This window comes from Choloepus didactylus, chromosome 11, assembly GCF_015220235.1.
Source record: "Choloepus didactylus isolate mChoDid1 chromosome 11, mChoDid1.pri, whole genome shotgun sequence".
NCBI lineage: Eukaryota > Metazoa > Chordata > Mammalia > Pilosa > Megalonychidae > Choloepus > Choloepus didactylus.
This window is the reverse complement of record NC_051317.1, coordinates 89,929,732-89,949,681: the sequence shown is the minus strand read 5'-3', so window position 1 is coordinate 89,949,681 and position 19,950 is coordinate 89,929,732. Positions and strand designations below refer to the sequence as shown.

General features: G+C 39.0%; 1 protein-coding gene and 1 pseudogene across 9 annotated transcripts in view; both read right to left on the bottom strand.

Annotated features, from left to right (window-relative positions):
* The window catches only part of RNF180 (ring finger protein 180), a 298,146-nt gene extending 278,783 nt beyond the window's left edge, over positions 1–19,363 (bottom strand). For 6 of the 9 annotated variants that reach the window (XR_005210988.1, XM_037799403.1, XM_037799398.1 and 3 more), the window contains exon 1: positions 18,968–19,257. The gene's annotated coding sequence lies outside the window, so the exon portion shown is untranslated. Of the gene's footprint in view, positions 1–8,101; positions 8,211–18,949 lie in introns of those variants that run through there. The other 3 variants (XM_037799402.1, XM_037799401.1, XM_037799399.1) reach the window with 3 other exon arrangements.
* Positions 7,280–9,449, bottom strand: LOC119506375 (annotated as a pseudogene).
* Positions 19,364–19,950: the final 587 nt, after the last annotated feature.

The following is a 19,950-nucleotide window of genomic DNA, read 5'->3' as shown; positions in this document are numbered from 1 at the left end:
AGGACCAGGGGGTGCACGGCCTGGAAGAGGGACCCACTTGCAAGTCTCAGAAGCCAAACACCAATACCAAGGACTTGTGGGTCAGTGGCAGAGACAAACTGTGGCAGGACTGAACTGAAGGATTAGACTATTGCAGCAGCTTTAAAACTCCAGGATCACCAGGGAGATTTGATTGTTAGAGCCATCCCCCCTCCCTGACTGCCCAGAAACACGCTCCATATACAGGGCGGGCAACACCAACTACACACGCAAGCTTGGTACACCAATTGGACCCCACAAGACTCACTCCCTCACTCACCACAAAGGCAAAGCAGGGGAGAACTGGCTTGTGGAGAACAGGTGGCTCGTAGACGCCACCTGCTGGTTAGTTAGAGAAAGTGTACTCCAAGAAGCTGTAGATCTGATAAATTAGAGATAAGGACTTCAATTGGTCTACAAATCCTAAAAGAACCCTATCAAGTTCAGCAAATGCCAAGAGGCCAAAAACAATAGAAAATTATAAAGCATATGAAAAAACCAGACGATATGGATAACCCAAGCCCAAGCACCCAAATCAAAAGACCAGAAGAGACACAGCACCTAGAGCAGCTACTCAAAGAACTAAAGATGAACAATGAGACCATAGTATGGGATACAAAGGATATGAAGAAGACCCTAGAAGAGCATAAAGAAGACACTGCAAGACTCAATAAAAAAATAGATGATCTTATGGAAATTAAAGAAACTGTTGACCAAATTAAAAAGATTCTGGACACTCATAGTACAAGACTAGAGGAAGTTGAACAACGAATCAGTGACCTGGAAGATGACAGAATGGAAAATGAAAGCATAAAAGAAAGAATGGGGAAAAAAATTGAAAAAATTGAAATGGACCTCAGGGATGTGAGAGGTAATATAAAACGTCCGAATATAAGACTCATTGGTGTTCCAGAAGGGGAAGAAAAGGGTAAAGGTCTAGGAAGAGTATTCAAAGAAATTGTTGGGGAAAACTTCCCAAATCTTCTAAACAACCTAAATACACAAATCATAAATGCTCAGTGAACTCCAAATAGACTCAATCCAAATAAACCCACTCCGAGACATATTCTGATCACACTGTCAAACACGGAAGAGAAGGAGCAAGTTCTGAAAGCAGCAAGAGAAAAGCAATTCACCACATACAAAGGAACAACATAAGACTAAGTAGTGACTACTCAGCAGCCACCATGGAGGCGAGAAGGCAGTGGCATGACAGATTTAAAATTCTGAGAGAGAAAAATTTCCAACCAAGAATACCTTATCCAGCAAAACTCTCCTTCAAATTTGAGGAAGAGCTTAAATTTTTCACAAACAAATGCTGAGAGATTTTGCTAATGAAAGACCTGCCCTACTTCAGATACTAAAAGAAGCCCTACCAACAGAGAAACAAAGAAAGGACAGAGAGACTTAAAGAAAGGTTCAGTACTAAAGAAATTCGGTATGGGTACAATAAAGGATATTAATACAGAGAGGGGAAAAATATATATGACAAACATAAACCAAAGGATAAGATGGCTGATTCAAGAAATGCCTTCACGGTTATAACGTTGAATGTAAATGGATTAAACTCCCCAATTAGAAGATATAGATTCGCAGAATGGATAAAAAAAAAAAAGTGAACGATCAATATGTTCCATACAAGAGACTCATCTTAGACACAGGGACACAAAGAAACTGAAAGTGAAAGGATGGAAAAAAATATTTCATGCAAGCTACAGCCAAAAGAAAGCAGGTGTAGCAATATTAATCTCAGATAAAATAGACTTTAAATGCTGGGATATTTTGAGAGACAAAGAAGGCCACTACATACTAATAAAAGGGGCAATTCAACAAGAAGAAATAACAATCGTAAATGTCTATGCACCCAATCAAGGTGCCACAAAATACATGAGAGAAACACTGGCAAAACTAAAGGAAGCAATGGATGTTTCCACAATAATTGTGGGAGACTTCAACACATCACTCTCTCCTATAGATAGATCAACCAGACAGAAGACCAATAAGGAAACTGAAAACCTAAACAATCTGATAAATGAATTAGATTTAACAGACATATACAGAACATTACATCCCAAATCACCAGGATACACATACTTTTCTACTGCTCACGGAACTTTCTCCAGAATAGACCATATGCTGGGACATAAAACAAGCCTCAATAACTTTAAAAAGATTGAAATTATTCAAAGCACATTCTCTGACCACAATGGAATACAATTAGAAGTCAATAACCATCAGAGACTTAGAAAATTCACAAATACCTGGAGGTTAAACAACACACTCCTAAACAATCAGTGGGCTAAAGAAGAAATAGCAAGAGAAATTGCTAAATATACAGAGACGAATGAAAATGAGAACACAACATACCAAAACCTATGGGATACAGCAAAAGCAGTGCTGAGGGGGAAATTTATAGCACTAAATGCATATATTAAAAAATGAAGAAAGAGCCAAAATCAAAGAACTAATGGATCAACTGAAGAAGCTAGAAAATGAACAGCAAACCAATCCTAAACCAAGTAGAAGAAAAGAAATAACAAGGATTAAAGCAGAAATAAATGACATAGAGAACAAAAAAACAATAGAGAGGACAAATATCACCAAAAGTTTGTTCTTTGAGAAGATCAACAATATTGACAAGCCCCTAGCTAGACTGACAAAATCAAAAAGAGAGAAGACCCATATAAACAAAATAATGAATGAAAAAGGTGACATAACTGCAGATCCTCAAGAAATTAAAAAAATTATAAGAGGATACTATGAACAACTGTATGGCAACAAACTGGATAATGTAGAGGAAATGGACAATTTCCTGGAAACATATGAACAACCTAGATTGACCAGAGAAGAAATAGAAGACCTCAATCAATCCATCACAAGCAAAGAGATCCAATCAGTCATCAAAAATCTTCCCACAAATAACTGCCCAGGGCCAGATGGCTTCACAGGGGAATTCCACCAAACTTTCCAGAAAGAACTGACACCAATCTTACTCAAACTCTTTCAAAACACTGAAGAAAATGGAACACTACCTAACTCGTTTTATGAAGCTAACATCAATCTAATACCAAAACCAGGCAAAGATGCTACAAAAAAGGAAAACTACCGGCCAATCTCCCTAATGAATATAGACGCAAAAATCCTCAACAAAATACTTGCAAATCGAATCCAAAGACACATTAAAAACATCATACACCATGACCAAGTGGGGTTCATTCCAGGCATGAAAGGATGGTTCAACATAAGAAAATCAATGTATTATAACACATTAAAAATTCTAAAGGGAAAAATCAAATGATCATCTCAATAGATACTGAAAAAGCATTCGACAAAATCCAACATCCATTTTTGATAAAAACACTTCAAAAGGTAGGAATTGAAGGAAACTTCCTCAACATGATAAAGAGCATATATGAAAAACCCACAGCCAGCATATTACTCCATGGTGAGAGACTTAAAGCCTTCCCTCTAAGATCAGGAACAAGACAAGGATGCCCGCTGTCACCACTGTTATTCAACATTGTGCTGGAAGTGCTAGCCAGGGCAATCCGGCAAGACAAGGAAATAAAAGGCATCCAAATTGGAAAAGAAGAAGTAAAACTGTCATTGTTTGCAGATGATATGATCTTATATGTGGAAAATTCTGAGAAATCGACGATACAGCTAATAAACAAATTTAGCAAAGTAGCGGGATGCAAGATTAATGCACATAAGTCAGTAATGTTTTTATATGCTAGAAATGAACAAACTGAAGAGACCCTCAAGAGAAAGATACCATTCTCAATGGCAACTACAAAAATCAAGTACCTAGGAATAAACTTAACCAAAGATGTAAAAGACCTATACAAAGAAAACTACATAACTCTACTGAAAGAAATAGAAGTGGACCTTAAAAGATGGAAAAATATTCCATGTTCATGGATAGGAAGGCTAAATGTCATTAAGATGTCAATTCTACCCAAACTCATCTACAGATTCAATGCAATCCCAATCAAAATTCCAACAACCTACTTTGCAGACTTGGAAAAGCTAGTTATCAAATTTATTTGGAAAGGGAAGATGCCTCGAATTGCTAAAGACACTGTTATAGTTTGCTAATGCTGCAGAATGCAAAACACCAGAGATGGATAGGCTTTTATAAAACGGGCATTTATTTCACTACACAGTTACAGTCTTAAGGCCAAAAAGCGTCCAAGGTAACACCTCAGCAATCGGGTACCTTCAACGGAGGATGGCCAATGGCATCCGGAAAACCTCTGTTAGCTGGGAAGGCAGCCGGCGTCTGCTCCAAAGCTCCAGCCTCAAAACGGCCTTCTCCCAGGACGTTCCTCTCTAGCAAGCTTGCTCCTCTTCAATACATCACTCCCAGCTGCACTCCGTTCCCTCTCTTTGAGTCAGCTCATTTATATAGCTCCACTGATCAAGGGCCACCCCAAATGGGCAGGGCCACACCTCCATGGGAACATCTCATCAAAATCATTACCCATAGCTGGGTGGGGCACATTCCAAGCAAATCCAACCATCACCAAAACGTCTGCCCCAGAAAACTACAAAGACAATGGCATTTGGGGGACACAATACATTCAAACCTGCACAGACACTCTAAAAAAGAAAAACGAAGTGGGAGGACTTACACTCCCTGACTTTGAAACTTATTATAAAGCCACAGTTGTCAAAACAGCATGGTACTGGCACAAAGACAGACATATAGATCAATGGAATCGAATTGAGAATTCAGAGATAGACCCTCAGATCTATGGCCGACTGATCTTTGATAAGGCCCCCAAAGTCACTGAACTGAGTCATAATGGTCTTTTCAACAAATGGGGCTGGGAGAGTTGGATATCCATATCCAAAAGAATGAAAGAGGACCCCTACCTCACACCCTACACAAAAATTAACTCAAAATGGACCAAAGATCTCAATATAAAAGAAAGTACCATAAAACTCCTAGAAGATAATGTAGGAAAACATCTTCAAGACCTTGTATTAGGCGGCCACTTCCTAGACTTTACACCCAAAGCACAAGCAACAAAAGAAAAAATAGATAAAGGGGAACTCCTCAAGCTTAGAAGTTTCTGCAACTCAAAGGAACTTCTCAAAAAGGTAAAGAGGCAGCCAACTCAATGGGAAAAAATTTTTGGAAACCATGTATCTGACAAAAGACTGATATCCTGCATACATAAAGAAATCCTACAACTCAATGACAATAGTACAGACAGCCCAATTATAAAAACGGCAAAAGACATGAAAAGACAGTTCTCTGAAGAAGAAATACAAATGGCCAAGAAACACATGAAAAAATGTTCAGCTTCACTAGCTATTACAGAGATGCAAATTAAGACCACAATGAGATACCATCTAACACCAATTAGAGTGGCTGCCATTAAACAAACAGGAAACTATAAATGCTGGAAAGGATGTGGAGAAATTGGAACTCTTATTCATTGTTGGTGGGACTGTATAATGGTTCAGCCACTCTGGAAGTCAGTCTGGCAATTCCTTAGAAAACTAGATATAGAGTTACCGTTCGATCCAGCGATTGCACTTCTCGGTATATACCCGGAAGATCGGAAAGCAGTGACACGAACAGATATCTGCACGCCAATGTTCATAGCAGCATTATTCACAATTGCCAAGAGATGGAAACAACCCAAAAGTCCTTCAACAGATGAGTGGATAAATAAAATGTGGTATATATACACGATGGAATACCACACGGCAGTAACGATCTCGTGAAACACATGACAACATGGATGAACCTTGAAGACATAATGCTGAGCGACATAAGCCAGGCACAAAAAGAGAAATATTATATGCTACCACTAATGTGAACTTTGAAAAATGTAAAACAAATGGTTTATAATGTAGAATGTACGGGAACTAGCAATAGAGAGCAATTAAGGAAGGGGGAACAATAATCCAAGAAGAACAGATAAGCTATTTAACGTTCTGGGGATGCCCAGGAATGACTATGGTCTGTTAATTTCTGATGGATATAGTAGGAACAAGTTCACAGAAATGTTGCAATATTAGGTAACTTTCTGGGGTAAAGTAGGAACAGGTTGGAAGTAAAGCAGTTATCTTAGGTTAGTTGTCTTTTTCTTACTCCCTTGTTATGGTCTCTTTGAAATGTTCTTTTATTGTATGTTGTGTTTTTTTTTTTAATTTTTTTTTTTCATACAGTTGATTTTAAAAAGAGAAAAAAGTTTAAAAAAAAAAAAAAAAAAACAAGGAGAAAAATATGTAGTGCCCCCTTGAGGAGCCTGTGGAGAATGCAGGGGTATTGGCCTACCCCACCTCGATGGTTGCTAACATGACCACAGACATAGGGGACTGGTGGTTTGATGGGTTGAGCCCTCTACCATAGGTTTTACCCTTGGGAAGACGGTTGCTGTAAAGGAGAGGCTAGGCCTCCCTATAATTGTGCCTAAGAGCCTCCTCCCGAATGCCTCTTTGTTGCTCAGATGTGGCCCTCTCTCTCTAGCTAAGCCAACTTGAAAGGTGAAATCACTGCCCTCCCCTCTATGTGGGATCAGACACCCAGGGGAGTGAATCTCCCTGGCAACGTGGAATATGACTCCCGGGGAGGAATGTAGACCTGGCATCATGGGACGGAGAGCATCTTCTTGACCAAAAGGGGGATGTGAAAGGAAATGAAATTAGCTTCAGTGGCAGAGAGATTCCAAAAGGAGCCGAGAGGTCACTCTGGTGGGCACTCTTACGCACAATTTGGACAACCCTTTTTAGGTTCTAAAGAATTGGGGTAGCTGGTGGTGGATACCTGAAACTATCAAACTACAACCCAGAACCCATGAATCTTGAAGACAATTGTATAAAAATGTAGCTTATGAGGGGTGACAATGGGATTGGGAAAGCCATAAGGACCACACTTCCCTTTGTCTAGTTTATGGATGGACAAGTAGAAAAATAGGGGAAGGAAACAAACAAACAGACAAAGGTACCCAGTGTTCTTTTTTACTTCAATTGCTCTTTTTCACTTTAATTATTATTCTTGTTATTTTTGTGTGTGTGCTAATGAAGGTGTCAGGGATTGATTTAGGTGATGAATGTTCAACTATGTAATGGTACTGTGAACAATCGAATGTACGATTTGTTTTGTATGACTGCGTGGTATGTGAATATATCTCAATAAAATGAAGATTAAAAAAAAAAAAAAAAACCCCAAAAAAACACTAGTAATGAAAAAGATAAAACACATTTCATGAAGAATACAAAGACAAATGTCTGCTGAGTGTTTTTAGTTCAGATGTTTCAGAATGCTGCTGTATGTTTTATAAGGACTTGGAGGGGAAGATTTCATAGCAGAAGGTGTTAATGTAGCCTATATTGACTTAAGTGGTGACCCAACTGGACTGTGAAACTATGGGATGCCTGTGGAGTCAAGCTGCCTGTTAAAGAAGAACTGCCCATTGTTCAGAAATCCTTCTTCATTTCCTCTCTCCCCAAGCTTCCTGTCCTCTACTGGGTCAGTTTCTAGCATTTCAGCATCTTCATTCCTGCTAAAGAACCTGCCTAAGTAACTGGTGCAAGTGTTTTCCTTGTCAATTTGTTCATCCCTCCTTACCTCACAAAACTGACTTACAAGAAAAGTCCTACCCACTAGTCACAAACTGGCTATCCCAAGAAGATTGGTAGAAGCCTTCTAATTGAGCCAAAAATTTGCCATTCCTTTTTCCTCTTTTTCTTGGCTTACTGACTTTGATATCAAGCTTTTCAATTCTAACTGGGATACTGAGCTATTCAAGTCATTTAATTTATCAACAACATCAGTAGGCTCACGTTTTGAACTACGTCTGAATAGTTCCTGCAATAAAGGAATCAAAGTCAAATCCCTGATTCTTTTCCCTTTCTTTTTCAGCCAGTTGCTGTGATGCTTCCTCTAGAGCTATATGGGCTTTAACCAATCAATTCCTTGCACATTTTGACTTGCCTTTCTTATCAGATTTTTCTTTGCTTTGTTCTTTCCAACTGGAAAGATCTACAATAAGTTTGGGTTCATAATAATGATTAACTTCACTCTCTCGCAAAACTAAGCTATCTAAATATGATGATGACCTACCTGATTTTGTAGTTACAAGTATGGCTGCACTCCAGATCACAATATTTGTTTTCATGATGGTCTTGGTACTGCCAACAAGGCTCACTAGAGTAACTGGTATCAAAAGCTGGATCTTCCAGATACTTTTCACGATCTCCATCCAAATATTTCTGAGGATCAACTTGTACTTCTTCATCAGTGACATCAGACAGAGCTCTTGGGTCAAGCTGAATTTCCTCAATATCAAAGTTGTTATGTATAGGCCAATCATGCTCTGAAAACTGACAATCATGGTACCCTCTCCCAGTTATAAATGTGACTTTGAGTTTCATCCATAAGCAACATATCATCAACTTCATCTTCAATATGAAAAGGGTGACTTGAAATTGGCTTATCCATTAGAAAAGGATATATGTTCATGTAAGGATGGGAGAGAGCTTTTTCTGCTGTCAACCGATCCATGGGGCTAAATATCAAAATCTGTTCCAGGAAATCCAGTGCTTCTCATCTAATTCTTGGAAGCATCTGAATTAAAGGTTTGTGTGGCTCAATTATGTCATTTCTAATGTAAACTGGAACTATACTGAGAAGCTCCTGACAATCTTCCTCATGTACAACAGGAATAGAATCTAAAATCAGCTGCATCTGTTCAAGTTCATGTGCACCTGCAAAGAAGGTTTTACCAGTCAGCATTTCAGCAAAGATGCAGCCTGCAGCCCACATGTCAATGGCTTTAGTATAATTATTAGGAGAAAGTAAAAGATGTGGAGATCTGTACCATTTAGTAACCAATCCTTCAGAAAAATGACCTTTATGGGAGTAATGGGGATCCATGATCCATGCAAGACCAAAGTCACCTATCTTCAGCACCAAGTCATCAGTATTAATGAAAAGATTAGCTGGTTTGAGATCTCTGTGCAGTACATTTGCAGAATGAATAGACTTGGGCCCATATAGCAGCTGATACATGAAAAGTCTGGTATGCTCCTCCAGTAAAGGAAGAGTGCTGCTCCAGCACACTAGCCAAGTATGTCTCCATGTACTCCTGAACAATGTAAACACTGCTCAGTTCAGTAAGAGAGTCCATCTCATCTGTTAAATGGCTTCCACTGGGACCAAGAATTTCAAACACTTCCACAATGTTATCATGGTCAAGTCTTCTAATAATTTTGATTTCATATACAGCATGTTTGACACTCTGGGGATCAGTAAGGACAATTTTCTTGATGGCTAATCTTTTGTCACAATCACTGTCTACAGCAGAAAAAAAAAAGCCATTACCTCTACAAGCCAATGGTTTTAAGTCCATATACCTAGAGCCCAGATCAAAACCATGAATGTTCACGGGTCGGTGAAATTTCTCTGCCATTTTGAAACCCTTACTATTGCCTCTTCCTTTCAAATTGTTGAACTTGTAAACAAGGAAGAAAACTGGCATCAAAAGGAAAGATCTTTCAAAAATGGGAGAAGAAAAATAACTTTGTTTCCACAGCAAGATGGTTTCTTGATGATTACTGCATATGCCAACCAGGCCGTTAAGCTCCCCTTAGATTCAAAGCTCAAAATGCTCTACTAATACTGAGAATTAAAAAGATTCCAGTACTCATACTTCAAGAAAGGGGCAGCAACTCTGCAGATATTTAAAGAAAACACTCAAGAAACTCAAACATAAGGAAATAACATACTATGCACTCAGATTTACTTGTGCTAAATGATTTAACATTTAACAAAAAAATGTGAATAAATATGCACACAACAGGCTTCTCTGAACATTCTCCTCATGCTGAAGATACATTCAGTGTTGGACTGGTCCTGAGCAGCATGGTTATAAGATGCTGGTAAGCACTATTTCCATTTGATTTCTTTTCTTCCTTTGTTGCTTTGTATTTCAACAGGAAGCTCTGGTGGTGGCTGTTGGTTAACAGAAGATGTCTCTTGTTAGTGATCAGGTGGCTCCAGCTCACCACAATCACAATCGAAGCTACCATCCATCTTACTCTGAAACAATGAGACTTCTCCAACTCATCGAGAGTGTGGGGCCCACGGACAGCCCCCAGGTGGGTTCAGGTCTCCGGCTGGGCTGGCAGCAGCGGCATCTGGCATCTCAGAGTTTCTCAATTTGCTGCATTCGCTGCCAAGTAACCCCGACAGGCTAGAGAGGGCAAGGGAGGGGGGGCCTGGATATATTCTTTTTGAGGGATCAAAGTATTCAATAATCAGGAAAAGATTCAGATGAGAAAGGTGGCAGCAGAGATAAGCATGCTTCCCTGGCTTCTTTTTTCTTCAGGGCTAAAGGAGTAGTTACACAGAAGCTTTTTGTTGGGTACAAAGGCAGCTATACTAGGTTACCACAAAAGAATTTTGGCTCCCCTCAAATTGCTAGATAATGGGCACAAAAAAAGGAGCTATATACCTCCTAGTAGATAAAGCATTGACCTGGAAGCCAAGAGATTTGGATTTATTTTATGTATTTATCCCTGCATCTTCCCCCAAATGGAGTTTAAAGCTCCTAGCACTTTTATTATTTGCTCTTTCTTGAACAACCTTTACCTTGGAGCAGTCCATCTGTAACATGGGGCTGCAACATTAGCAGCTGGCATACACCACTGCTCAAGACTGCCATGTGCATATCACAGTATATCATTTTCATTAGAGATGTACTCTTGGAAAGTACACAAAGGCACTTGGCAGGAGTACATCAGTGTCTCCCTTCATGAAACAACCATTTTCTCTTTCACAGAAGAATGAGATATTAGATGTTTGAAAAGTGTTTTGAGTTATTTAGAGAAAATGTAGGTCAAAATGACACTAAAGAAAGTTAGTCATAGAATTACCTTATGACCCTGCCATTTCTCTCCTACGTATATATCTACAAGAATTGAAAGCAGTTACTCAAACAAGTACATATACATGCATGTACATAGCAGCACTATTCACAGTAGCCAAAAGGAAGAAACAGCCCAAATGCCCATCAACAGAAGAATGGAAACAAATCATGATATAAACATACAATGGAACATTATTCTGCCATAAAAAGGAATGAAGTACTGATACTTTCTACAATGTAAATGAACCTCCAAAACACATTAAGTAAAAGAAGCCAAACACAAAAGGTCACATATTGTATAATTCCATTTATATGTAATAACCCAGAATAGATAAATCCGTAGGGACAGAACACTGACTGGTGGTTAACAGTGGTTAGGGGAGGGAAGAATTGGGAGAAACTGCTTAATGAGCAAGGGGTTTTACTTTTGAGTGATAAAAATGTTCTGGAACTAGGTAGAGATAGTGGTTGCACCACACAGTGAATGAACTAAATGTCACAGTTCATTAACTAAATGGTTAATTGTATGTATTATTATTTAAACGTATATTTTGCCAAAATTTTTAAAATGGAGGGAAAACACCCCTGCATTCTTAGAAATATCATTAATCATATTTTATTATTCATTTAATTTGTTGCTTCTTTGACAATTTTTTATTCATAATTTCTACAAAATATAAGTTAAACTAAGCTAAGTAATTTTTTTCTTATTATCTTTGCTTTCTCTTTTTAATCAATACTATATTCATTTAATAAAGCAGTTTTGGAAGCTTAAAAAGAGACACTAAAAATAATCACCAGTAAAAAAAATTATCAGAAGATAACAAAAACAAAATATCCAGAAAGCAGTTGTCACTAAGTCATAGGTTAGTGGAACTGGACTTCATATACCAAATAGTTAACTTTATTGGATGAGATATAAAAGATTGTGGTTACGCTTGTTAAAGATCCTTATGTTAGAGAAAATACTTAAGTATTCATAGGCACAATTATAAAATGTTGAAAAAAGAAACAGGAATATTGTTACTATTCCTGATAGATACATGGGAGTTCATTATACCACTTTACCTATTTCTATGCATATTTTAAATTTCCCATAAGTTTTTTTTTTAATCTATGGAGATAATTTTTAGATGAAACTTTTCCCTACCTCCTATTCAGAGACTAGGCTAACACAGACTTCCTTATAATCTCTCTGTGTTAAGTGAACAACCCTTTTTTAAATCATCTGTTCTATTGCTCATCCTCCCCAGGGTCTGTCTTCACTTGGGGGACTCAACTGCCAACTCCCTGCTTCATGTGTACCCAAGGCCTCAGTCTCCTGTATGATCAACGGTATTATAACCCAAGCCCTTGGATTAGTGAGCCTAGCAAGCTTACCCTCAGGCCAAGGGCAATTTTGATGTCACAGATCTATTTTTAAAACGCCCTTCCTCTATGTTCTTTCTGGTTCCTGAAAGTTCCCTTTATTACAAGCTCATCTATGCATCTTTATAGTGTTTAATCAAATATCTCTAGAGCATTTATAGTATTTGTAGCATAGATTTTCACAGTGTCAAAATCAGATGCATCCCTTTCTGTTAACCATTGCAAGATAACCTTCTAATTCCAATTATTTTACAATGTCACTCACAATTATAGTCATGAGTCATAGGATTTGGTCTGAAAAACTTCAGATTCCTGACTAATTCAGAATCCTGATGAAATCTTACAATTCCTTTATGGTTGAAGCCAGGTCATAATCTTGCATTTCTTGCTACCTGTGACTTAAAATACCTTCATTTCCAAAGAAGGCTTTTCTTGACGCGAACAGTGCAGAAGAAGATCGAATCACTCCAAGCTAAGCTATTAGAGGGACTCAGTTCAAACTCTCCCAATTCCTCTTCCAATTTTGGAAGAAGTCTAAGCACAACTTCAGCACAAATGCTGAATCAATAATCTTAGCACCAACCGTTAAAAGCAGATTCCTTGGGGGAAGTCATTTAGTCTTTCAGAGCCTCAGTTTAGATATAAAATGGATCTGTAAAACAGGTCTAAAAATGCTTGCCTTATACGGTTCAGCTATTTTCCCTGTAAGATGTAAACAATACTATTAGCTTTCCAGAGTTTTCTGAAAATTAAAAGAAATACGGTGTTTTCTATTGAGGCATCAGTAATTGTAAGACTTAATAAGGTTATTTCTCTTTAGCTATACCAATCATTCCCAAATGCAAGTTCTGCAGTCACCTGCCTCAGAATATCCTAAGGAGCTTTTAAAAAATAGACTCCAAAGAGAAGTGCCCCCTCCCCACTCCCACCCATATAGTACTGTAACTCTAGAAAGTACCTTACTAAATGTGTGAAACACATTTACATTTAACATTTATACATAACATAGTGTTAGTATGGCTGCCCAATTACAAGTACTACTCGGGTCAATATGACCAATCCATTTTTCCATAAACTGTTAAAGAATACAGCCATTTTCTTCCAGTAGCTTCCTTAACCTCCCCAAATCTAGATTATTACGAATGTTTTGTCATATCTGGCAGCAAATTATTTTGTGTGCTCTCTCAGCTAATACAATGTATCAGTTGACCTTGTTCATTAGAATCTATCTTACTTGCAAGTCTGATGCCAAAATATAAAGGTCTTGAATAGAGCTTTTCAATAATTTCTAATTTTCTATATCTTGGCAGGTCTTCTCAAATGCTAACAAATTCTTCATCACAATGACAGTTCTGCAACATAAAATGATGCCACAATTTTCCCAAAGCTATACATGATATCTGACTTTTAGCAAATGCCAACAAATAACATTAAAAATGGTATCTTTATAACAAGTCATGTAGAATGTCTTAATGCCACATTCATTTTTTTCATGTAATTTCTTTTATAAAAACAATTTATATGCTTAAAATTCTGATTCACAGGCTGAAAAACCAAGGTAACACTGGGAAGAAAGAAAACGATAAAAAATATTAGGAAATTACCACTGCCTCTTCAGGATGAACTTCCCAATAGTCTAAAAATCATGGTAACACCATGGCTTTAAAAAGATTTTTTACTGGGGCCACAAAAATATAATAAAACCATTTAGGAAAGGCATGCTTATCTATTTATGCATTAAGTTGCATTCTCTTAAAGATTATATTCATGGTGCTTATTATCCCACTTCCTCCTGGAGAACAGAGACCAGACAGTTAAAAGCAAAGGATAAAAGTGAAGGTGAAGGGGGAGGATGGAAAGGGAGATGAAGGGAGATGGTGGAGAGAGGGATAGAGAAGGTGGGGGGAAGGAGGAGGAGAAGGATGGATGATGGGAAAGGGGGTGAAGAAGGAGAAGGAGGGTTGGGTGACGGGAGGAGGATGAAAGTTAGGTGAGTAAAAGGGGAAGGAGGGGGATTAAGGTGGATTGAGAGCAGAAGCTTCTTTCCCAGCACTTTCAAAAGGTAAAATGGGGCAGAATCTCTTTTCCAGATCAAGAAAAAAAACATGGGGAGAGGAAGAGATTTCACCCTACATACTCTATAATCAATAAGCAAATGTGTGGCCTCAAAAATTCTAGGCCAGAAATTATGGTTCCAATCACCAAGGTTTTACTTTATGAAAATCTGAAGCATTTTATTCCCCACACTTCTGAAGGTAGAGTCTTCTTTGAAAACACAAAACAAATCATATTCTTCTCCTACCCATGCTCTGCCTCTGGCTCTCACAGTCAAGCAATCCAGGATTCTTTCAGTTCCTCCACTCAACCAACTCTCTCCTGCTCTTATCCCTGGATCTTTGGAAAGCTTTCCTCTGACCTCTAGGGATTACCAGCACATCCTTCAGGTCTCAGCTTAAATGTCACTTCTTCAGGGAGTGTTACCGGACCAAGGCAGTGGATTCTTTGCCTGACGCACTCAAATGACCAATTTCTGTGACACTGGGGTTTCAAAGAAAGAAAGAGTTTTATTGCTAGGCACAAAGCAGGAGAGCAGATGGCCTATCGGCCCAAAATCTGTCTTCCTGAACTGCAGTAATTTTGATAGTTTTATAGTATCAAAAGATGGGCGGGTTTTAGGGTAATGAGTACAATGGCACCAGATGATGTAATTAGAGGTAATTTAATTATTGAGCTTGAGCAAACTGATTACATGCTTAGTCACAGAACGAATGTAAGAAAATGGCAGCCTTAATATAATGATGGGCGTGATTTTTGGTATTATGATGAGGTATAGGTGACTTGTGGGCTAAAATCTTATTCCCCCAGCTCCCTCCCTGCCAGATCACAGAGGGTTGATTATATCTCTGGTCAAGTGGCCTTCTCCAGACAACTGCCCTTTCTGGGTCTCATTAATAGTCCCCTTACCTTGCCCTTTCAGGACTAGGAGTATTAATGGCTCCCACTATTTGCAAGCCCTGAGGTGCTTCATCATCTATTCTTGGTTTCTCTTAACCCAAGGACAACTCTGAAAATTAAACTCTCCCTAATTACCCCAGTTAGAGCATGTCATCTGTTTTCTACCAAAAGAAGTTTCTTCTGTAGATCTAATTTTATAAGCTGATGTGTCCACTGTCCACTGTCCACTTAGATTTTAGGTGCACAATGTGACTCAGAAAAAAAAATCTAGGTGGAGAATAACTCCAAGGCCAAAACAAATGAAATGATCGAGAACACAGAAAGTAAGCCCAAGAATTATACGGTAAACTAAGTACAAGAGCTAGCGAGTCAGGGAAGGCTTTATGGAGGAAGTGGCATTCCAACTGGGTATTACTGGATAGATAGGATTTAGACAGCACTGCTCAGATAGAGAGGAGAGGAATGGGCAATGGGCATCTCGAACAAGAAATATAATATAAGCCAGGACACTAACGTGGGAAAGGGTATTGTAATTGGTGAACAATAAGTATAATGTTTGCCCAGAACAGACAAAACTTTATTTCTGACTCTATAGCTTCAGCTAATTCTAAGTTAGAGGTCCAACTATATGCCTGTCAGTTCAATGGTCTGCATCTCAAAATCTGAAGTTAACATTTACTCTCAGTTAAAAAACAGATTTGGCCACTAAATAATGGAAACTTTCCCATTTGAATGTCAAAAGGATAGCATCTCTTCTTTTTACATGCCCCTGATTATACATTTAGTAGACAGTGGAATGGAGTATTTTTGCAGCCACAGTATGATCCCTTGTTTTCAGCTACAGACTACACAGAAAATCACCAATTATATTTCTAACTGTTCTTTCAGAAAATGAATTCAAATGATGATCATAAAATTCCTTCCTAATAGTGATTTTGGGGGACTAGGACATCTATCTCCTTAAATGCTAAAATAATAACAGTCTTCTGGCATTTATAACATGATATATATCATACGCATAATAAATTTATGAGATCTTCAAACAACACAGAAATAAATGAAGAAAATTAATGTCAGTGGTAATTAGTGTGATCCAGAAAGTCTGTTGCACACATGCCTGCTAATATATTTTTTTGAAAAAGAGCAATTTTATGTTTTAATGAGGTCATTTTGGCCCAGCTGTATTACACAGGATAGCAGTATGAAAACATAAAACATGGAGCCAAATTATACAAATCTAAATTATTACAAATATTTACACTAGCCTTTAAGTAAAGTCCACACTTCGTATGAAATACAACTCCCAATTTAATAATGCTCTAATATTATATGTGATCTACTTAATGTATTCTATTTAATGTATATGTGAAATATGTGATTCCCAAGAAGTCAATGTGATGAAAAGAGGTAAATGATAGGGTACAATACAAATCATTAGTATCAAAATTTTTAACATGAACATGTACACACAGATATAGAAACTTCAGCCTACAAGTAAGCATGTTCCACTTCAGGGTAGTCATTCTGGGAAGGCTGCAAACTTGTTTCAATAATGTTGCCATTATTTTAAACCATTTTTAAACTGGTCTTTTAAAATTGCCTTCACAGCCTTCAGGATAATCTTAAATATCCATAATAATGGTAAAACCTTGAAAGTAAAATTGAGTTTTGCAACCAGGCAGAAATCATTCTGCCAAGGTTAACAAATAAAATAAGCGCCCAAGTTGGGTTACATGGCTCAGTTAAAAGAAGAAAACAAGTACTTATAAAAGACATTATAAAGTAATGTTTTTATGTTGCTTATAAACGGATTAGAAATTTCAAAAAGGAATCAAAACAACTGTGAACAGCAGCATCACAACTTTAATAAGTTTTTAGCTTCCTAAGGTGACTACTTGGAATGACCACTCTTTAAAAACATAAATGACTGCATGTCAAGGAGGAGAAAATATTTCGTAACTAAATAATCACACTTTGAAATTGCAAAGCAGCTTTCTACCTTGGGGTTCAAAACATCTTCCAGCCATTACTTCATCAATTCTCCAAATATCCTCATGAGAGAAAAGACAGATTATCTTTTTTTTTTCCCCAGATGATCAAGTAAGGGAAAGAGAATTGTGTTTATTCCATGAGTCAACAATTAAGTCTAGGCACACTGTTGCCTAAAATTTGTGCTATGTAATCAGCACAGTTTAAGGGAAGTTGTTTAGCTTTATGCTCTTTGATAAAAAGGCATTCTATGAGTAAAAATATTATTATTATTTAAGTAGGCATGTCATAAGTATTACAGAAATCTATTAAAATGATTATTAACACATTACATGCTCTCCTGGAAGAATTCCTGCTTGATGTATGAGAGTTACTTATTAAAGAGGCTGGTCTCTGTCCTCAGATAGCTCACTCAAGACCTAGTCAAGCCTATTTTAACAAGAAAGAGAGAAAGCTTGTTTTTTGTTTGTTTGTTTGTTTGTTTAACACTCTTCCTTAAATTTTAGAAGGAAAAAATCTTCACTTAGAAAAACCAAATATATAAATGAATGAGAGGAAGAAAAATGGGGCAATAAAAGATCTATTGGCAAAACCATTTAGAAGCAAACAAGACTGGTAAATTGTTGATGATTCTGGAGCCATAAGAAAGCACAGCAACATAACGTATACAATTACATAATTAATTTAATTACAAGTTAATTTTCACTGAAATAAACAAAATAACTATTCCCCTAAAATTTCAATTCTTCTGTATAAAAAGGAAAATTTGCTCAATAACCAGGGATACCTAGGAATTCACCACCTCCATTCTACTTATTCATTAAACATTTAGGAAGTTAGTGTCTCTGCTGTGATAATCATCAAATATCTTTGAGCTCCCAGTGGCACATTCATATAGAAGATGGAAGATTTGACAAATGAAAGAAAGGAATTTACTCCTTACTGAGACTCGAATGATTGTATTCAACAACTGAAATGATTCTGCTTCAGAGACAATATTCCAGGATTCTATTTTTTTAAGATTTTTTAATAATTAACGAGTAAATAAAACTATAAATAGTTTCAGAATGGCACTCTGCAAGCTCAATTTTAAGGCTCAGTGACTAACTGGACTAAGAACAACTCTCAGACAAGTTGTAATCACAGCTCCTACAGGGACTGAGTGCTTAGTTTTGATATAATCACTTTTCCTTGTGGGTGTCTCAGCTGCCTGGTCTATAAAATAGGATAATTTAATAGTAAGCTACTTACGTAAGGTTCCTTTGAAGTTAACTAATGAACGCTCTCACCGAGTGCACTTAAAAACTATTAGATGTTACAAAAATATTGAGTATTAACTGGAAAAGAGCACTGTAATATATACTACTGCACTATCCTCCTCTCCCCCCCCCAAAGGACCCTACCCCATCTCGTCCTAGATGCATTTCAGAGCTTATTTATGAACTCTGCCTAACAGAAAGTCTGCCGACTCCCAATCCTAGGCTGCAACAAAAGCAGTTGAAACAGCGATACTGAAATGGACCAGACAAAAGAAAGTGGATCTGTGCAAAGGTAACTGGCTGTGTAAGGGGGCGTGCGCCGACTCTCCCAACAAGCTCTGAGATCCGACAGGGCGCAGGTGCTCCACTCCAACGTTAGGAGCTTTAACACCCCATCCTTCTCGTTCCATCCTACCCCACCCTCCCGGCCCTGCGCAAGAACCCTGCATTCCCCCTGCACGCCCAAGGCACCTCGGCGCTCGGTCTCACGTTTCTAGACCCGGTGTAATTCCACCCTTTCCGCGGGTCGCTCTTTGAGGCTGGCTCCGAGAATCGCAGGTGCGAAAGTTGAACCTCCGCCACGTCAACTGAGGCCCGGTGGGAGGGAGCCTGGCCAGCCCCGGGCCCAGCTCAGCCCCTTGGCGCGTCCTCGCGTGGGCGAGCGTGGCTGTGAGTCATAACCGCCTGGTAAAGCCCGGCCGAGGCCGGCCAGCCTTAGCGAGGCGGCACCGCCACGCCCCACTGGGCTCGGAGCCGCCAGCCCATACCTGCGTCCGCGTCTCCGGAGACGCCTGCTTCGCGCCCCCTCGCGGCAGCCTGCGGCGCTGGACCCGAGAACTTGCGGCTGCTGTCGCGGCGGCAATGCCAGTTCGGCGAGACGGGAAGCGACAGGAGCCAAACCCCGTGGAAAACGCTCGAGCTGCGCCAGCAGCCCCGACCCCGCAGGCTCGGACACTGCGCTGGAGGATGCGCGCCGTGAGCTCTGCTCGCCCCACCTCCGCGGGTTCCCGCCCGAGCCCCGCGTGGGCGGTGCCTCGCCGTAACACGCCTCAGACCGATGATCAGGGTTGGCTACGCGGGGCGAGGCGCAACCGTGGGAAACTCTCTTGTCTGTCCGCTTACCAGAGCAACTAAAGTTGCGCTTACCCTATCCTTTATTATTACCCAGGCCCTCCCAGAACTCCGGACCCACTTGCTAGACTGTTCCAACGAGCGGCCTATTTCCATTCCTCCTTCCTAAGGCGACTTCACCCACTGGGTTTGGTTTTCACTTCTTATATCACTGTCTTGATTACTTACCTCTGGTGCCTAAACTTCTACCTATGCACAACCAGCATTAACCATTTAAGGTGTAGTGACTCCACTATTGACAAAAATTACAGCTGATAGGTGGGCTGATGACTGGAGGTAAGCCAAAAGTGCTTATTCAGGGAGCAAGGCGGCCTCTTGAAATAAATGTTGACTTGTCAAAG